Genomic DNA, 18,758 nt, shown 5'->3' with positions numbered 1-18,758 from the left:
AAACAAGAAAATCAAAACAATACTTATCATTCTGTCCTCGCAAAACTACTAACCGAGATGCCTCAAATTTAGTCAGAATGTAGTACAGACAGCTTTAAGTTTTACGTCCCACGTTATACCGGCTATGCTAAAGGAGACGGTAATGAGAAATGAATGAAATGGTGGAATGAAGAAAGTGGGAGGAAATGGAAGAACCCCGAGAAAACCCACACACATGATGTTTGCCCATCACAAAGTTTACTTGACTTGAGCTAAGATCGAACAAAGGACTTCACGCAGAAAAAGTAAACGCTCTACCACTGAGCCATCGCGGCCCTGTAGTACAAACATCACAAATTCAAATGATCTGTTCAGAGTTCGTATTCCGGCCCAGGTTTCTCTTAATTAATTAATTAATTACGGGATTCTTCCTTGATTCCCATTGATATTTGGCTTATGTACTCTTATATTGAACTCAGAAGTCTGCTTGTTGTTTTGTTGAGGTGTTCCTTTTTGACCAAGGAAATCCGAGAGAACCTTACGAGAATTTACATCTGTGTAGAGGCTCTTCATAACTGTTACATTCACACATGCTCATTCAGAGCTTGTAGCAAACTTAATTGCTCCCTAATGATTCGAGGCGAGCAGCATTCACACAGCTTGCGAGAATGTCATCTACGCCAGAGGTTCGAACTCATATACTTTAGCCCTGCTCAATTGTCCAAGAAATTAACTCGTTTGAATAGTATTTCCTTTCTTTAACTGTGCTATTTTCTTACCTCATAACATGAATTCAGAAAAGCGGAAAACTGTGTAGAGTTTCGAATTTCGTCAGCTGCTGCAGACATCTGTAAGAACTTACTGATAAATTATTAAAGAGTCTAATTTCGTATTTCTTTATATCATCGGTCCTGGGTTCAACATCATAGCGACAGCACACAAAATCGACACTTAACAGTTTGTAATTACTTTCTTTGTCAGCAGCGAGAATATGTACGGGGATATCTACAGTTTAAAGTGCAATCTGAAGCACTTTTGTGTATTAGATGCGGTCCCAGTAGAAACAACCCATTCAGGAGCTTGTGCATCAGAGGTATGCGCGGTAGCTACTACACTGAGAAAAATCCGCTCTCCGGACAGCGGTATATTGTACAAATATACGGTATTCTCTTGCTTACTACGGAAATCAGTAAGGAGCATACGTTATCCGTATGCTACATAGGCATTGCCCTTAGCTGTTACATCATGCCGTTGCAGGATGAGTGACATCTAACAGTTTTCCGTATATCACATGCATATACTTGTGTTACATTCCTCAGCTATATGTTCTGTACGTCCATTTAAACATGAGACACTAACCGCCTATATTGTTTCATACGGAAAGTACGTATAGATGGAACACTTATACAGCAAGTATTATAAAACATGCGTTTTCAGTTATACGTAGGAATTACGCTTGTAACCTACCTTTTTAAGTACGCCACCTACAATTTTTTTCTAATTGTATAACCAGCGAGAAGTGCGAAGCTTATAGTGTGGATTATGTCCGTCTGAGAGAAACAAATATACTATTATTTTTTTGAAATTGTGTCTTTCATTGTTAGAAGAAACTTTGTCAACAATTTAGATTCAACAATAAAAATGTTTTTACAAAGATTCTTTTATAACTAATTTCTATGGTTTTATGCTTTATACAAGTGGGTACAAAAGGGGGGATCCTTAAACTTTCTTGTGCTATTCTAAGGGTATTGGGGGGTTTCTTTGATACTTTTATTTATATTAACTCTACAAGGATGAGGGAAATTTTACATCTTCAACCGGGCCAGTGTGGGAATAAGATTGGAGGAAAATTTTGGGAAGTAATATCTGATGAACATGGAATTGATCCGAGTGGTTTTTATCATGGAGATTCAGATCTGCAGTTAGAACGTATAAATGTGTATTACACCGAAGCTAGCAATGGAAAATATGTTCCACGTGCGGTTATGGTTGACTTAGAACCTGGATCTATGGATTCTATAAGAGCTGGCCCATTTGGACAAGTCTACCGTCCGGACAACTTCGTTTATGGCCAAGGTGGAGGAGCCAATAATTTTGCCAAAGGCTATCTGACTGAGGGCGCTGAAGTAGCTGATTCCGTGATGGATGTTGTCAGGAAAGAAACGGAAAGTTGTGATTGTTTACAGGGATTCCAGATGACGCATTCTGTTGGAGGAGGCACTGGAGCTGGACTGGGGTCTCTGCTGATGGCTAAAATCAAGGAAGAATATCCAGATAGAATTCTTTGCACTTACACTGTCTTGCCATCTGCCAAAGTGTCCGACGTCGTGGTATCACCATATAACGCAACGCTGGCCTTTTCTAAGCTCATAGATACTACAGATATGACATACTGTATTGACAATGAAGCCCTGTATGATATATGCTTTAAAACCCTAAAGTTAGTCACACCAACATTTGGCGACTTGAATCACTTAGTGTCCGCTGTGTTATCAGGAGTCACCACCTGTTTGAGGTTTCCCGGTCAGCTAAACTCTGATCTTCGTAAACTGGCCGTCAATCTTGTACCATTTCCAAGACTTCATGTATTTATAACTGGATTTACCCCTCTTACATCTCGAGGAGGTCAACAGTATCGTGCATTAACGGTTCCCGAATTGACTCAGCAAATGTTTGATGCTAAAAATATGATGGTTGCGTGTGATCCTCGACACGGGAAATACCTAACAGCAGCCGCAGTCTTCAGAGGAAGAATGTCCACGAAAGAAGTCGAAGAACAAATGTTGAATGTACATGACAAAAATAGCAGCTACTTTTCAGAATGGATTCCAAATAGTACCAAAACTGCAGTGTGTGATATTCCACCTCGAGGGCTTAAAATGTCAGCTACATTCATTGGAAATTCTACAGCAATAGTTGAGTGTCTGAAACGCATATCTGAACAATTTTCTGCCATGTTTAGAAGAAAAGCTTTTTTACATTGGTACATCGGGGAAGGTATGGAGGAATCCGAATTCACTGATGCAGAGAAAGTTTTTAATGAGACAATAGACGAATATATTCAGTATCAAAATATTGGGGAAGGAGAAGGCGGTGAAGGAGGGGAAGCAGCAGGAGAATAGCACTTGTATTGCTACGTTTTGTCTTGTATTGCTACGTCTTGTCTTGTATTGCTACGTCTTGTATTCTTATGTCTTAATTGTTTATTAATAAATAATTTTATGATGAATTATATTGACTGTGATTTTCATGTCCTTAAACGTAAAATGAAATAAAATCTTTAAGTTTTACGTTCCACGTTTATGCCGGCTAGGCTAAAGGAAACGGTGATGATGAGACATGAATCAAAAATGGCAGAATGGAAAGTGGGAGGAAACGGGAGAACCCCGAGATAACCCACGCATACGGTGTTTCTCCACAACAAAACCCACTTTGTGAAAGCTGGGATCAAACCAGAAATCTCAGGCACCAGAGGTGAACGCTCTACCACTGAGCCACCTCTGCCCCGACGTTGCAATGGAAATTTAGGTATATTGCAAAACTTGTCGATTTTATTATTGCCTGATATATGTGACCTAATTATCCTATATGTATTTATTTACTTCTATTTAAAAATATCTGACTAGCAGTCCCTGTCTGAAAAGCTATCAGGCTTATAAATCACGGAAACAAACTCCTTGTTAACTACTTTTTAAATAATATTTGTATTTTAATTCTACTGATAATTAAAAGTTATTTATTATGTACTCTTTATTACAAAATAAATACAAATATTATTTAGAAAGTAATTAACGAGAAATACAGACAGTATGATAAGTCATCAATTGCCGTTGAGTTCATTTTTCTAGCCGCTACCATAACCTAGATTTTTGGGTAATTCAAATTCTGGTCATACTGTAATTTCTATGGATGGCAACACTGAAAATTCTTCCGATTCGTATTTTCAGGTGTAGAATAACATTATCTATTACTGAGGTGAGCTACATTTCATTATCACTTTCTCTTTTCACTTACAAAAAACTGACAAAAGATTAAATCGTTAGCTTTTGAAAAATATTTAGTAGTCTGCCCCCTTAAAGGGGGACAAAGGAGAAATTAGATTTCTGGGCTTTCGGCATTTTTGGCCATATTATCCCTACACGTATGATGGATGACGTTCCTTAACGATCACACTATCCGGGGAAATGGAAAGAAGGAAGTGACCTGGGATTTATGTTAGGTACCATCCCGGCATTTAATGAGGAAAACCCAGGAAAACCTCCCTCAGGATGTCTGCCTGAAAAAACTTTCACGCTTTTTCGACCCAGTGTCCCCATCGGGAATCGAACCTGAAACCGCTCTCACTTTATTAAAAATAATTAATGTAATACACCAATGATTGGTCAAATGCCCAGGTGGGTCCAAAATGCTTGTTAAGAGAATCGACTATGGATTTATCGAAGTTTAGCATAACAGGCCAATTTTGATGCCACTTTTAACCTACATCTAATAGGTGTTAGACGATACCGTTTTAGCCATTGGTAAGTAGGCATTTCAGAGTTCACTGCAAGCGACAGCAGGTATGACTAGAATCTCGACACCATAAAAACAGATAAAACAAGTATTGTACTCCGCATGAAATATGACAGTCGATTCAGAATTTAGAAGTGATAGCATACAGACACATACATAGGAATTTATTTCGGGAGGGTTAAAAGCTTTTTGGGGGATCCAAATTCAATGAGGATAAATAACATTTATAAAATCACCCATAAAATTAGACTAAATTTACAAAAATTCAGGACAGATCCTCAGAACGCTCCATTCTTTGGGTAAATCCCTGATGGATCAAACAGAAAGACTAAGGGATTTAAACCTCTTCCTCAAAATATTGAGATAATATTGTAACATGCGCTTATTTATTAAATTTAGTATTGATACAGTAGTTTCCGGAACGTCTTTCGGTCATAAGTTTGGCTACACTACAGTATAAAAGCAGTGAGTCGGAAGAAGTCAGTTTTTTAAAGGAAGTTGAAACTTTATCAAAGTGTATTAAACACACAAACGTACAGTATATATTATATATACTTATTCATTTAAGGTGTATCTTGGAGTTTGAAAGACGTCAAATGTCTGGATTGGCAACTGCGACTGTTTGGCTCAGGCTGTTGGCGGCGGTGGGTTAGGGCAAAGTTTATCCTACGGGAGGAGGTGTAGAACAGCAGTGAGCAGTGAACTGAACACACGGTGATCGCGAAAAATGGGCTCTCTCTCTCATTTCCAAAGAAGTCAAATGTTGGCTCGCGTTATATATTGCGAGCATGGCGAAAGTAGAAAGTATGTAAAATGTGTCGCGAGAGACTGTATCCAAGGTTATGATGACGTACTACACTCACACTAAAACCACATTGGCAAAGAGGAACAGTGGTCGGAAGAAAACTCTCTGTGAGCATTAAAGCGGATTGTCACTTGGATCCGTCATGCAATTGCGGTGTAAGTGACCAGGAACTGAAACAGAACCTCCTACATTCTATGTTGACGATCGTAGTCCGCAGCTATTTAAATCACGTGACCGCCTAAAACATAATGACCACCCGCTACTTTTTGAACGAAGTCGTTGAGTTGATGGACCGGGCTACAGCAGAACCGCTCACCAAGCGGTGTTAAATATCTCATTCGATCAATCAGTGTGATGCTTGTATGGAGAATGGGGAAGAGCGGTGATATATCTGAATTTGGTAGGGGCCAGATTGTGATGGTCAGACGACTAGGAACAAGCATTTGGGAAACAGTACAACTAGTCAAGTGTTCGCGAGCTGAAGTGGTTAGTGTCTTTCAAAGATGGAAAAATGGACAGTGCAACCAGCACTTAATCACAAGACATGAGGCGGCCGCATCCCATTAAAGATGTCGGACATTGCAGATTGTTGAAGTTGGTAGTGGTACAACAGAACAGGGTACAAATTGTAGTACAATTTATCAGCAGAATTTAAGACACTTTAATAACGGACGAAGCACGTGTGTATCTGAACACCAGTTCACTATACACTGTTAGATATGGACCTCCCAGCCGATGTCCCAGATAATATGTAATAATGTTAACCGCCACACCATCGACAACAACTGAAATGACCTCATGCATATCGTCATTGCAATGACATAGATTTAGATGTTCCGATGAATCACTATACTGTCTTCATTGGATTTCGATGGAGGGATGAGAATCCATTGTCTTCCAGTGGAGCAGCTACTAGAAACGTGCACAAAAATCTGGTAAACCGACTGTGAGTACTCTCGAAGAGTAGTAAAAATTGAATTAGTCAGGAATTCAATTTTCCGTGTTGATACATAGTAACAGTTCATAAAATTAGTCATATTATATTAACTTTATTGAAACATATATAGTCCATTTGTGTACTGCGTATCCTATTATGCTAATTACTGTAGGGTTAACGAAAGCTAGCGTTTGGCAGTTGGACAAAACACGTGATACGCCGGAGACACTGTTATAAAGGGCTCTGCTATAGAATAGACTGCAGCTTTGGCAATAATCTTAGAACGTTTAACAAATAATAATTTTATTATCGTAATAACATAACAGAATGATTTGTAGTGCATGGTGTTCAAATATCACAAATAATAGTACTTAGAGTACTTGTCTGAAGATTCAACATTCAACTGCCGACAACAGTACAGTCAGTTAAGTTGGTTGCCTAGAAATAGCGTTTTCTTTACAGCACATGCAGCTGTCAGATCTCAGCTTTCTTTAACCTAATCATATTAAGTATTCTGCTCTTTGGAGACTAATGAGTTTTTTTTTTTTTTAATTTTAGGCTTGGACCTGGAAATGTTTCTTCCACGTTTCTCGATCTTCAGCTTTCTCTTTTAACTCCCAATATTTTCTTCTATTTTTCAAATCATCGATCACTTGTGTTCTTCTTCTTCCTATTCTTCCCTTTCCTTCCATCTTTTCTTCTACGGTAGTATGAAGAAGACAATTTCTTCGCAAGATGTGTCCAATCCAATTGCGTTTCCTACGAAGGATGCTGGCTAGATGCGTCCTCTTCCCTCCTATCCGTTTTTAAACACCTTCGTTTGTTGCTCTCTCTGTCCATTTTATCTTCTCCATCTTTTGACTACTCTTTCTTATGAGGAGATTTGTATTACTTGCAATACATGGTGGCGAGATGAGCGAGATACCCTGGAAGAGTCAGGGAATTTGAACTTTCTAGAAAAGTTACGGAATTCTCAGAATTTCCGCTACTAGTCAGGGAGATTTCAAAGCATAGTGCCGTTGTGTAACAGCGTTGACATTTTTTATCATCATTTTTTGCCTTCGCATCCTTGTAGTATCAAACATGTCATTTCGAAAACAATGTTTTACTGCTCCTTTAACCTGTCATTTGGAACAGACAGTAGTTGACGGAATAATAAAAACAAAAATTTATGTGGAAAGAAAGTTCTGTTAACATTTGATTCAACAGAGAAAGGAACGCAGATATTGTAAAATATTTTACAAGACGTTATTGAGTATGTACTTTTTATAATAGCAGATATGCACTTTTTATAATAGTTGAGGTCATAATGAAAGGAAAATTGCTATATTTGAATGAACAGAGAAAGAACGTAAATACATTGCAAAATCTTTTTTTTAATATTTCTTTTATTATTTTACTCGAGATTTCTTCAGTTTGTTATGAAAATACTTAAGAACATATCCTCATTTTATTGTTCTAACAAACCAATATTTGTTTATAATAGTTTAGATTGATCGAGCTCCTGGGCCTTCAGAATTTCATGTCACCCTCCCTCCCCCTCGTTACGAAATCCTGGCTAAACGAACCAATATATGTTCCAGTAAAATGGTTTTGAATGATCGAGGCCTTGGTGTGATGGCCACAGTATTTCATGTCACGGACTCTCCTCCTTCACGAAATCCTGGCTACGTGCCTGGTTAATGTTTGAACCCCCTGGGAAAATATGAAAGTGAAATTTTTCCTCCAACTGTAGAAAGCCCTAATAAACATTTTTATTTCTTCTGGGTTCTTACTGGCGTTTTATTGAAATAAGAGTCATATTAAATTTGTGCTTCATTTTAAGGAAATATATTTTGTTCAAAAGATGGAAGCGCAGCAGCACGTTAAATCATTTTCAGTTCTTTTGGAAATTGTATGGGGGGCTCCTTTCAATGCTTTACTAGCTAAATTGATGGTGCAATATCTCACAACCTAAAGTCTTAAGAACTACATATTATTCTGGTAACCCTAATAGTAGATACGTTATTGAAATGGGCACATTTCAAATTTTTGTTTCTTTAAAAGCCATTATACATGGTCATAGTTTTCTATCAACTGTTGCATCAAACTTATCTTTGATAACCATTTGATCAAATAAGTTGGCTAAAACTTTGACACGCAATATAAATAATAAAATACAAAACTTAATTTCGTTGCTTATTTGTTTACATTTCTTCATTCAATTGTTGCATTTGTTTTGGAAAAGTACATTTTTTTCGTTTGTTTTCTTTGATGTAATGTTGGATAGAAATAGAACATAATTTATTTTAGAACAGTTGCATCTAATGTTGTAACCAACCCAAAAGCTGCATACAACTTTGTATCATATACGTCCAAATTCCACTTTGCTGAAACATTTAATACAATATTTGATGATGTATAAATGGCTTAAGAATTTTTTTTGATTACTTGTTTATTATTGGGGTGTGATGAACCCAGCGCCGTAACTTTATTTTTTCTTGGGGGAAGCATTAGGCTCCCCTAGAAAAGTTTTTCTAATTCTTGGGCCCCTTCTTCCCATCTTTCTCTTATTCTTTATGAGTCCCCCGGAGCCTGTAGGTCCTTACCCACGGCAAGGTCTGCGGGGCTGTTAGTTACTCCCCTGGGACCTTTCCATACATGATAAATTAATTAAGGGAACAATATTGACAAATCTAAAAGCCATACGAATAATTATTATTTCTAGGGCCCCTAACAGTAGACATTTTTTACTGAAATAGGCCCACGACTCATTTTTGTTTTATTTACCTTTTGTGTGCTGTTTTGTCTATGTAATGTAGTGAACCTGTTTGATGCTTCATTTATGATTTCTTGTTCGTATCGTATATGGAGTAAGAAAATTTTGTCTTAAAATGGGACCCCCTCGAACGTTGGGAAGCTTCCCTGGGGGCAGTTGCCCCCCCACAAGTTACGGCTCTGGATGAACCTATTTTACCCTTCATTTATCCACTCATTTTCGTCCAATATCATTTGGAGTAAGGAAGTTTTATCTTGAAGGGGGTTGTCTCGAAAGATGGAGAAATTAAATAGCAGGAGTTGGCCCCTATTTCTCACAAGTAACGGCAGTGGTGTATAAAAGTACGCAACTCACATTGTCTTTTATACTTACCCCCTGGCAGATAGTCAGGCTTTTCTCCTGACCTTTTACATTCTTACGATGTAAATTTAGCGGTAGATGTTACCAAGTTTCCTCGCATATGTAGATACTCACCTGAAAAGAAAGTAAATTAGATCTTAATAGATTGCCTTGTAATAATAACAATAATAATCATAATAATAATAATGTTACACTGAGAAAAATCCATTATCCGAACAGCCGTATATTGTACAAAAATACGGAATCCACAAGTTTACTAGGGAAATCTGTAAGGAGCATACATTATCCGTATGCTATGTAGTACTGCCTTTTCTCCTCTTAGATATTACATCATGCAGCTGCGGATCTAACAGTCTTCTGTTTATTACATAGGCAGTTATGTTATGTACGTCCAGTGACGTGCCGTGGGGGGGCGAGCGGGGCTACGGCCCCGGGCGCCGAAGTAAGGGGGCGAAAAAATCGGGAGAAAAAGGCAAAAGAAAGGAAAAATTACTTGGAATATATGTATGGGGGCGCCGTCGTATACTCTCGCCCCGGGCGCTGATTTTCCATGACACTGCCCTGTGTACGTCCATCTGTATGTAATATCCTGACAATCTATATGCAGTTCTTTCTTTCATGTGGAAAGTAAGTATAGATGGAATACTTATACGGAAAGTATTATGAAGCATACATTTTCAGTCATACGTTAGTTGAAGGATGTTATATGTGGTCGTACGTTAAGTCCAGAAACTACAGGATTTACACATGTAACCTAAGTTTTTATTTACGCCATGTATGTTTTTTTCTCTGTGTATGAAAGTATAATGGAAACAAAATATCCAATGATGAGGCATAGCACCAATCGGTAGATTTCATTCGGTTATATAATATGAAACGAGTAAGTGAAAATACTCATTCAAGAAAGTAGAGAAAAACGAATTTTTTAAAACATAAAAATTGGTGCTGTGCGATAGCCATGCCATGTATTAAAGATGAAAGTGATACCCATGCATTGACACTATCACCAAGCACTATTACTTTTGTTTAACAATAATCTTTTTCAAAGATAGGATATGAGTCAATCAATAGATAAGAGTGAACTAAAGAAAATGGCATGCTAGAACGTAAACTCTCATTGTATGATTTTAGAGAAAATCAAATTTGCATGACATTAAAAATTTCATTGGAGTTTATTGGATGTGAAGTTCGTTGTCAATAATATAGACTGTCCCGAAAGAAATAACCCAAACTTTGATTAAGTATGTTTTTTGCAGTAAAAATGATAGAAACATGATTTTTGTGACGAAAGTTAGCATTGTCTATAGAGATATTTTGAGAATAAAACCAATGAGACAAATTATGACGTTGGATTTTATTTTATTGTTTAAATGACCAGAAGTGTAATTAATATATATATATATATATATATATATATATATATATATATATATATATATATATATATATATATATATATATATATATATATATTAAAATTTCTTATAATCAATTGCGAGGAATAGAAAAAAGAATTATTTACGGTAATTCTTAATGTCAATGTTTAGTTCGCATTAGTATTTATCGGATGAGATAAAAACTGTATTTTGTTTCGCAGTGTTGACAATTGTAAAGGTTATATTTCAGGTATTCAGAAAAAAAAACACATTTTAAAAATAAAATAGTGCATTTTGGTAACAATGTTCCAGCAAATATACTATCTCATCACTCATCCTCACACATGTTGGGCAATGGGATTTATCAATAAAATAATAAATTGATTTTTTTTTGCAAAAAAAAAAAAAAATGATAAAATAATAGCCTTGGCGTCGCAAAGAGGCACAATAAACCCTTTTCAGAATCTGTTCAGTTTCGGTGTCATCAGACACCGCTCTACCACACTGCGTGAATATGGAGATACTGTTACTTGCCTCGTGACAATTTCACGAATGGTAACGCAGCGCATTACAGTTGCACCTTGAATTTGGCTCAATATAACTGAAGTAATCTCTGTAAATTACCATTTTAATATAGCTATCAAGCCATGGAACTTTTATCTGTACAGGTCCACTGACGTCTGTCTTTTAGGTAGGCTGGTCAATAAAGACTTATCATCAGTGTTTATGAAGTGAATACAACAGGAAGGCACAGAAAACGAAACACGTCCGTGTAGTGGGAGAAGTGACGAACAGATCGAGCAAGTTTGAAGGCCATGACGTCAGGAATATGACCTTGGCAGGTGTTCAAGCAAGCGTAGTTTCAGTTTCGCATAAGGCAACATGGAAGTGACACGTGAAGAACAGTGAAGTGCATTGAAATTCTGTTTCATAATTATGACTCCGATTCCCAGCAGCAGAGTTCTGTGTGGAAGTTTCCATCACCAACACCCAAGAAAGCGAGAGTCGTTCCTTCTGCTGATAAAGTTATGCTCATCTCATTTTTTAATATTCGAGGCATTGTGTACCAACATGTTGTCCCACCACATACAACTGTCACAGGAGTGTATTATAAGAGTGTGTTGAAAATCGTCCAAGGTCATCCATCGGAAACTATCACATTTAAAGAAACGGGATGGATGCTATAGCATGATAACGCCAAGGCACCATATTTCCAATAATTATTGGCTATCTTGCAAAGATCAACGTTCCGTCTGTACCCCATCCTCCATATAACTCTGATCTAGCCCCCTGTTACTTCTTTCTTTTTCCAACTTTGAAGAAACATCTCCGGGGACGCGTCTTCAGGGTCAGTGATGAAAGCTACGGAGGCGACTTTGAAGAATCTGTCCAAAAATGACTTCCAGTCATGTCTTTGATGACTGCCAAAAACGTTGGAACGAGTGCATTGCATGTAATGGGGACTATTTTGAAAAAGACCATTAGCATTTGGAGGATTAGTACAGGTAATTATGTTTTAATCATTTTTATCACTCTTTAGTGACCAGCCCTCGTATACTGGACTATTTTGCCTTTTTTGTTTCAAAAAAGCTTCATACACACGAAATATATGAAGAAAAGTGTTTAAAGCCCATGTTAAATTGAAGTTCTTAAAAAAATACTAGTTATTTCAACTCCTGCTGCTTATTAAATACTACAGTAACAAAAGAACTGATTTTATTGGACTGAGCTCCTCATTATAAACTATACAAATGTTATGCAGTCTTATTTCTGTTTCTCTTGAGAACTAACAGAAGGATAGAAAGGGAAAGCCAGATCGATAAATCGTCCCACACATGAGCACGCATTCACATAAAGAAGAAGGAGCAGAAGATTAAATCGGTGGAAGATGCTGTCTTAATTCCTGTGAGAAAGACGTCCAAACAATCCCCGTAACAGAAATCGAAACTTCGCCGCTTAATCTGCTCGGAAATCGGACTTTAATAGCGTTGTTTATCTTTGGTTTTTGCAAGAATTGGCTTCCTAGAAAATGGGAAGGGATGTTTGCTTTCTCCCTCAAGGGAACTGGGGCCATTCAGATAGCATTCGACCGTCACCAACAAAGGATTTCAGGGTGACAGTGAGCGATTGTTAAGAGACAACAATGTCGTAAACATCAATTTTTGTTTTGCTTACGAGTAAGATAGTTTTCCAGCTCTTCTCTCTTGCAAATATTTCACTTAATATCTGGTGTTCTTTGATGTTTACAAAATTTAAGAAACTGGAAGTGCAATATTTCATGAATTTGCAATACGTTTCCAGTCTAAAGAAACAGATCAATTTTAAAATGATCGTGTTTCGTAAAGGAGTGAAATAGGTTTTAATGGCATTTGGAATTAGAAAAGAAACTAAATATTGTCCATCACATGGTGATTGTCCACCACAAAGTCCATTTGACGCGAGCTGGGATGAAACCAGGGATCCCATGCACCAGAGGTGAACGCTCTACCACTGAGCCATCGCGGCCCAGCAGAAGAGAAAAGAAACGGTAAACGGAAAAGCACGATTGCTCGGAAACTGCAGAAATTCACATGAAAGTTTTAAATAATAATAATAATAATAATAATAATAATAATAATAATAATAATAATAATAATAATAATAATAATAATAATAATAATAATAATATAATCATATAATAAAGCGGAAGGTATAAAGTTAGTGTTGTGCTCAAAGGAATTAGCTTTTATTTGGCTTATGCTGCACGCTTCGTAGAAATAATAATAATAATAAAATTTTCAAGTAGTGTACTGTCTTTGTTGTTCAAAGCCGTTATCAAAGCTCTGCCTCTGATAAGAGTTTTAATCCTTATAAACAACAAAGACGCGAGATGAAGAGACACATATTAAATTTCACAAGCGATAACGAACCATGATTAATAACCAGAGAGTGTGATTATTTGTTTCCGTTTCTTTTGTTATGAAATTATCCATAAGAGAAACATAAGTAATGAAAAGATGCGTGGCACATTCATTAGAATTAACGAGTAATTCAACACCTCCCAAAGTATTTCGTCATAGCAGTTTGGCTAACATGTCACTTGCATTTCAGTCAAAATTATACATGCTATCCGGAAGAATTTCGAGAAATTAGAAAACTGTAGACAGTACATGTAGAATTAGTAGGAATTAGCGGTATCACATGTATACAGTGTTGCCACAGTCCTATCTCTGGAGTGGGCTGAAAAATAGTACCAAATTGAAGCAAGAAGGGCTGAATTCATTATTTTATACCAGTGTAATACATGACCCTATACAGGGGCGGATCCAGGACCGACTTCTGGGGCGTCGGTGGGTTGTCATACTGCTACTTTTAAAGGCTCCAAACTTTGGGATGGGTTTTATTTATATATAAAAAATATGAAAATTTCCTCTTCTGGTGGGGACGATCGCCCCGATCCCCCTTCTGGATTCGCCCCTGACCCTATAACACGAAATTAAAAGAGGTGAAGTTCTAGAACACTCCCACCCCCCTGTTCCAAGAGAGCAAATGAAGAAAGTGCTCTTTTTAAAAATTACTTTTTAAAAACATCTAAATAGGGGGAACCCGAACAACCTTGGAAGTAGATGAAACTTTTCTTACACATAGGAAGTATAACAGAGGCCGCAAATTAAAAGAGAAAACAGTTATCATCTTCGGTACGTATGGTAACGAAACCAAACGCTCTTCTATTTCAAAGTGATCAATAAACCAAAAAAAAAAAAAAGTATTATGGCCATATATGAAAAAATATAAAACTAGGAACAAATCAACCATCTCCGAGTTCGTGTGTAAACAGTACGTTTGCTCCTTATTCTCGCTTATTTCATGACCAACAAGGGATAATAGACTGTAAGAAGAATGTAAGGTAAATTAACTGACATTTGTAAAAAATGTAAAACCGTTCGAGGGTCCTAGAACCTTCCATGAAAGACATCAAAAGGAAGAGATGTAGGGAAAGTCTTACTGACACTTTTGAAAATGTGACATGGGTTTGTTAAATAGTGCTGAATTGGGTAGAATTGTACCAACTTTTTCACAAAAGGGGCTGAAAATGCCAGCGTGGTACCAACGGGCCGACGAATGACAAAAAGGGCTGAATTTGGTACAATTGTACCAAGTGTGGCAACAGTGCATGTATAGCACGTGAAGCAAAGTTACCAACCTCAGAGAACAAATTATCTATTTTGGTCTTTAAAATTATCGTATATTAAAAAAAAAAAGATTCCATTGACTTCTGTCCTTAGCCAACTGACTCCAGTTTCTACTTCGTATTCTTATTTCTGCGAGGATAGTTTTTCGATTGGATTTGCATTTAAAATTTTAAAGCTTTCTTACTTACTTCCGTTCTCGCTACATCATCTGTCCCCTAAGCTTCCTGGACTTGATGATCCTAATAATGTTTGGTAAACCGTATAAATTATGTAGTTCCTCGTTATGAGGTCTCCGCCATTCCCTATTTTCGTTCCCCTTGGGTCAGGACCTTGTTCTCAAGTACTTTCAGTCTATGTTCTTCCCTTAGAGTAAACGACTATGTTTAGCAGCCATACAGCACAACAGACATGCTTATCGTTTTATATATTTTAAGCTTTAAATTCCTTGACAAAATATTTTGAATTGAATAATAACACAAATTAACTACTTTTAGTCGACACTTAATTTCTTCGTGGATAGGAATTTGGCCTGTTAATATTGATCCTAGATATTTGAAAGTATCCACTTTGTCGAAAGTATTATTTGATATTTTGAGGCTTCCATAATTTGATACTTTGACGCATACGCACTTACACTAACAAGGAGTAGGCAGACTTTAATAAATTAAGTTCGGGACCATTTTTTGCGAGGTGGTAGTGGACATTTAAAGAGTTAACATTACAAACTGGGAGAGCGCCATGGCTAAAAACAACGGAGAAAAATCGTCTTAAAGTTTTCTATTCGCTGTATATATCGTACGAAACCCTCTCAGGTGATGGCGTACCAGAGTGAGGAAAATGTGCGCCTCGTGTGCTAAGGGTTTCGGGATCGATTCCCCTTTCGAGTCTAACTTCTTTTTTTTTTTTTTTTTTTGCTTCAACCAATAAAGTAGGTATTTCTAACTATAAGTTAAATATTAATCATGCGTCATATGTTTGTAATGATTAAAGCAATAGAAATTTTCAAATCACTTGTGAAACCTCTCAATGTTCCATGTTAACTAGTAACAAAATTTAATCTATTCCGTAAATATTCTGATATCACGAGTTATATTACGGTTACGACAGTCGTTGTCTAATGAATGTTCTTGAGGTTCGTGTCTGCATCTGTTGACAGTGTGCCAATTACAAAGTAGTTGAGCTGGAAATCCCCTTTGCTAATACTGGATGTTGCTACAACCAAAGGATATTTCCTCCTCATTCCCCTTGAATTATGGTGAATTAATATTTTAGTTATAGTTTCAAATGGCTACTTTATTGGTTGAAGCAAAAAACAAAGTTCTCCTAGAACGAAATCGAACCCAGGACCCTTTGCATATGAGTTGCATATTCTACTCACTCTGTTACGCCGTCGCTTAGTAAGTTCGTGCGTCGCACGGTATGTGTGGCGAGTAGAAAACTTTAAGACTTTTTCTCCGTTATTTTTGGCCATTGCGCTCTCCCAGTTTGTAATATTAATTCTTTAATTCTGCACTACCACCTCGCAAAAATGGCCACGAAGTTCTTTTGCGAAAGTCTGCCTTCTCCTTGTAAGATAAAAACGAAAGAGTGAAAGGAATTACTGGAAATAGCGGATACAAAGATTGTATAAATATTTTATTCACAATTAAATGCTTAATAAATTTTATTGCAATTATAATGTATTTTTGTTTTAAAATTGTTTTCTTATTACATATAGATTATAAAAATATCTGGCTAACTGTAAAAACAATAGCAATTTGGCCTGAAGTAAGTCCAGAAACGAAAATGGGTGTGTTTATTTGAGTTCGTTTCATTTCTTTTCGCTTGTAGATACGATTTCGGGGTGTGAAGAGAAGTGGGTGACCAGTAATTTTTGGACACGATTGTATTTAAGTTTATGTTTGAAATTCATTCTAAACAAAAGAGAAGAAATGAAATGAAATCTTTAAGTTTTACGTCCCACGATCTTTAAGTTTTAGTGGGCTAGGATAATGGAGACGATGATGATGAAAGTAAATGAAATGCGGAATGAAGAAAATGGGAGGAAACGGAAGAACCCGAGAAAAAACATGCATATGATGTTTGTCCACCACAAAGCTCACTAGTTGCGAGTTGGGATCGAACCAAGGATCTTACTCTCTGCTACTGGACCACCGCCACCCGTTTCTAAACAAAAGAATTCTTTGTTATAAAAGATGCAATGCCCATAGTTTGTAATTCCGTGCTTACATATAGCAGGAAATGAAAAGTTAGTGTCAAAATACATACACGTGTCATTGGGTGAGACGAAAGAGAGAGTCGCTGATTGGCGTAGAAAGAGTTGTTCTTTTGGTGTCGTTAGCACTGCCTACCCACAAACCCCGAAGGAATGCTTTCGAGGACTGGAAGACGATTCACCTTGAATAATTGGGTTGAAAGGAATGCAGCCACAACATTCCAACTTTACACCAAAGTTTATCTTCCTGTGACTCACCGCCAGAGGGACACACACACACCTTGTCTCGGATCGTTACCTCGCACACAAGGTGAAGGGAAGCAAAATTCCGTTTGGTGGAGAGGTCGCATTTCAGGTTAACTTTAACTCGAGTGTCAACGCTTGGTTTGTGTCATGAGGGCTAGCTACGTTCTATTTACAAGCCAGGTAAAAGATTTGGCTACTTAACAGAGCGTAGGGTATTATGTCATTAGATCATCATAATCTTAAGTATACTATATATGCTTGTACGGCACTTTAAGTAATTTAGAAATTTTAAAGCTGTACTGATCTTCGCTAACCTCTTTGAAACTTTTTAGTTTCACGTCAACGATTGCGCATTTTAGCCTAAGGAAGACCATGATTAAAGCAAGTGAATGATGATGAAATAATTGGTGGAATGAGAAAGTGGGAGGAAACGGGAGTACCCCCAGAAAACCCACGAGCACGTTGTTGTCCACCACAAACTTACTTGGTCACGGATCGAAGTAGGGACCTGAAGCTCCAGTGGTAGGCATTCTACCACTCAGCCACTGTGCTCCCCTTCGCTAATCTCTTACTTGTGAAGTTTCATCCACTAATAATACTCTTTCTTCTTTCTTCTTGCTATTTATCTTATGATAAACCATATGCTTATCAGGGGCGGTTGTTGAGACTCCTCACGAGATTAACATTACAAATTAAGTTTAGAGGGCACGGTGGCCTAGTGGTAGAGCGCTTACCTCTGGTACTTGGGATCCCAGATTCGATCCACGATCAAGTAAGTTTTATGGCCGTGCCCATGGGTTTTCTGGGGGTACTCCCGTTTCCTTCCGCATTCTCATTCCACAAATTCTTCCACTTTCATTCGCTTCCTTTAATCATCCTCTGTCTTAGTCTAAAAATCATAAACGTAGGACGTTAAACTGAAAGATTTCATGTCATTTCATTTACTTTTTTTTTTAAATCTGTCACGGTTGTGACCTTTAGGCTTAAGGAGACAGATGGTAATTCACTTACTTTTTAGTAAGTGTACCTAGTTTCAAAGCAACCATTTTCTAAATGAACTGTAGCCTTCTAGCTCCGTTGCGTCGACTGATATAATCTATCCATTTACGCTCACTTTGTGGTAAGGTTACCTTTGAAATCGTAAAGAAGGAGGCTCGGTGCACGGATGTAGAAACTCCCACAGTAAAGCATGTAACTCTATTTACTTAACATATATTCGAAAATACTAATGACAACAATATCTATTATTCTATTTATATATTTAAGTTGGTCATTCAAGTAGTAATTTAAATACAGCTGATTATTTAGCATGAGGCTTTCATCCAAGGATTAATTTTTACAGATGCATATTAATAATTTATATTACCCTGATAATCACAAACTGGTACAGGTCACACC

The 18,758-nt window shown here is 37.2% G+C and overlaps 1 protein-coding gene and 1 pseudogene across 5 annotated transcripts in view; one reads left to right on the top strand and one right to left on the bottom strand.

Moving 5' to 3' along the window:
* Positions 1–18,758, bottom strand: part of LOC145665261 (glutamate receptor ionotropic, kainate 2) — a 1,060,711-nt gene that overhangs the window by 497,737 nt on the left and 544,216 nt on the right. The window lies entirely within an intron of this gene.
* LOC145665278 (tubulin beta-4B chain pseudogene) lies at positions 1,669–3,209 on the top strand (annotated as a pseudogene).

Source organism: Thermobia domestica, chromosome 1 (assembly GCF_964235325.1).
Source record: "Thermobia domestica chromosome 1, izTheDome1.hap1.1, whole genome shotgun sequence".
Taxonomy (NCBI): Eukaryota; Metazoa; Arthropoda; class Insecta; order Zygentoma; family Lepismatidae; genus Thermobia; species Thermobia domestica.
Note: the sequence above shows the minus strand (reverse complement) of the source record. Positions and strands in the feature narration are given on the sequence as shown.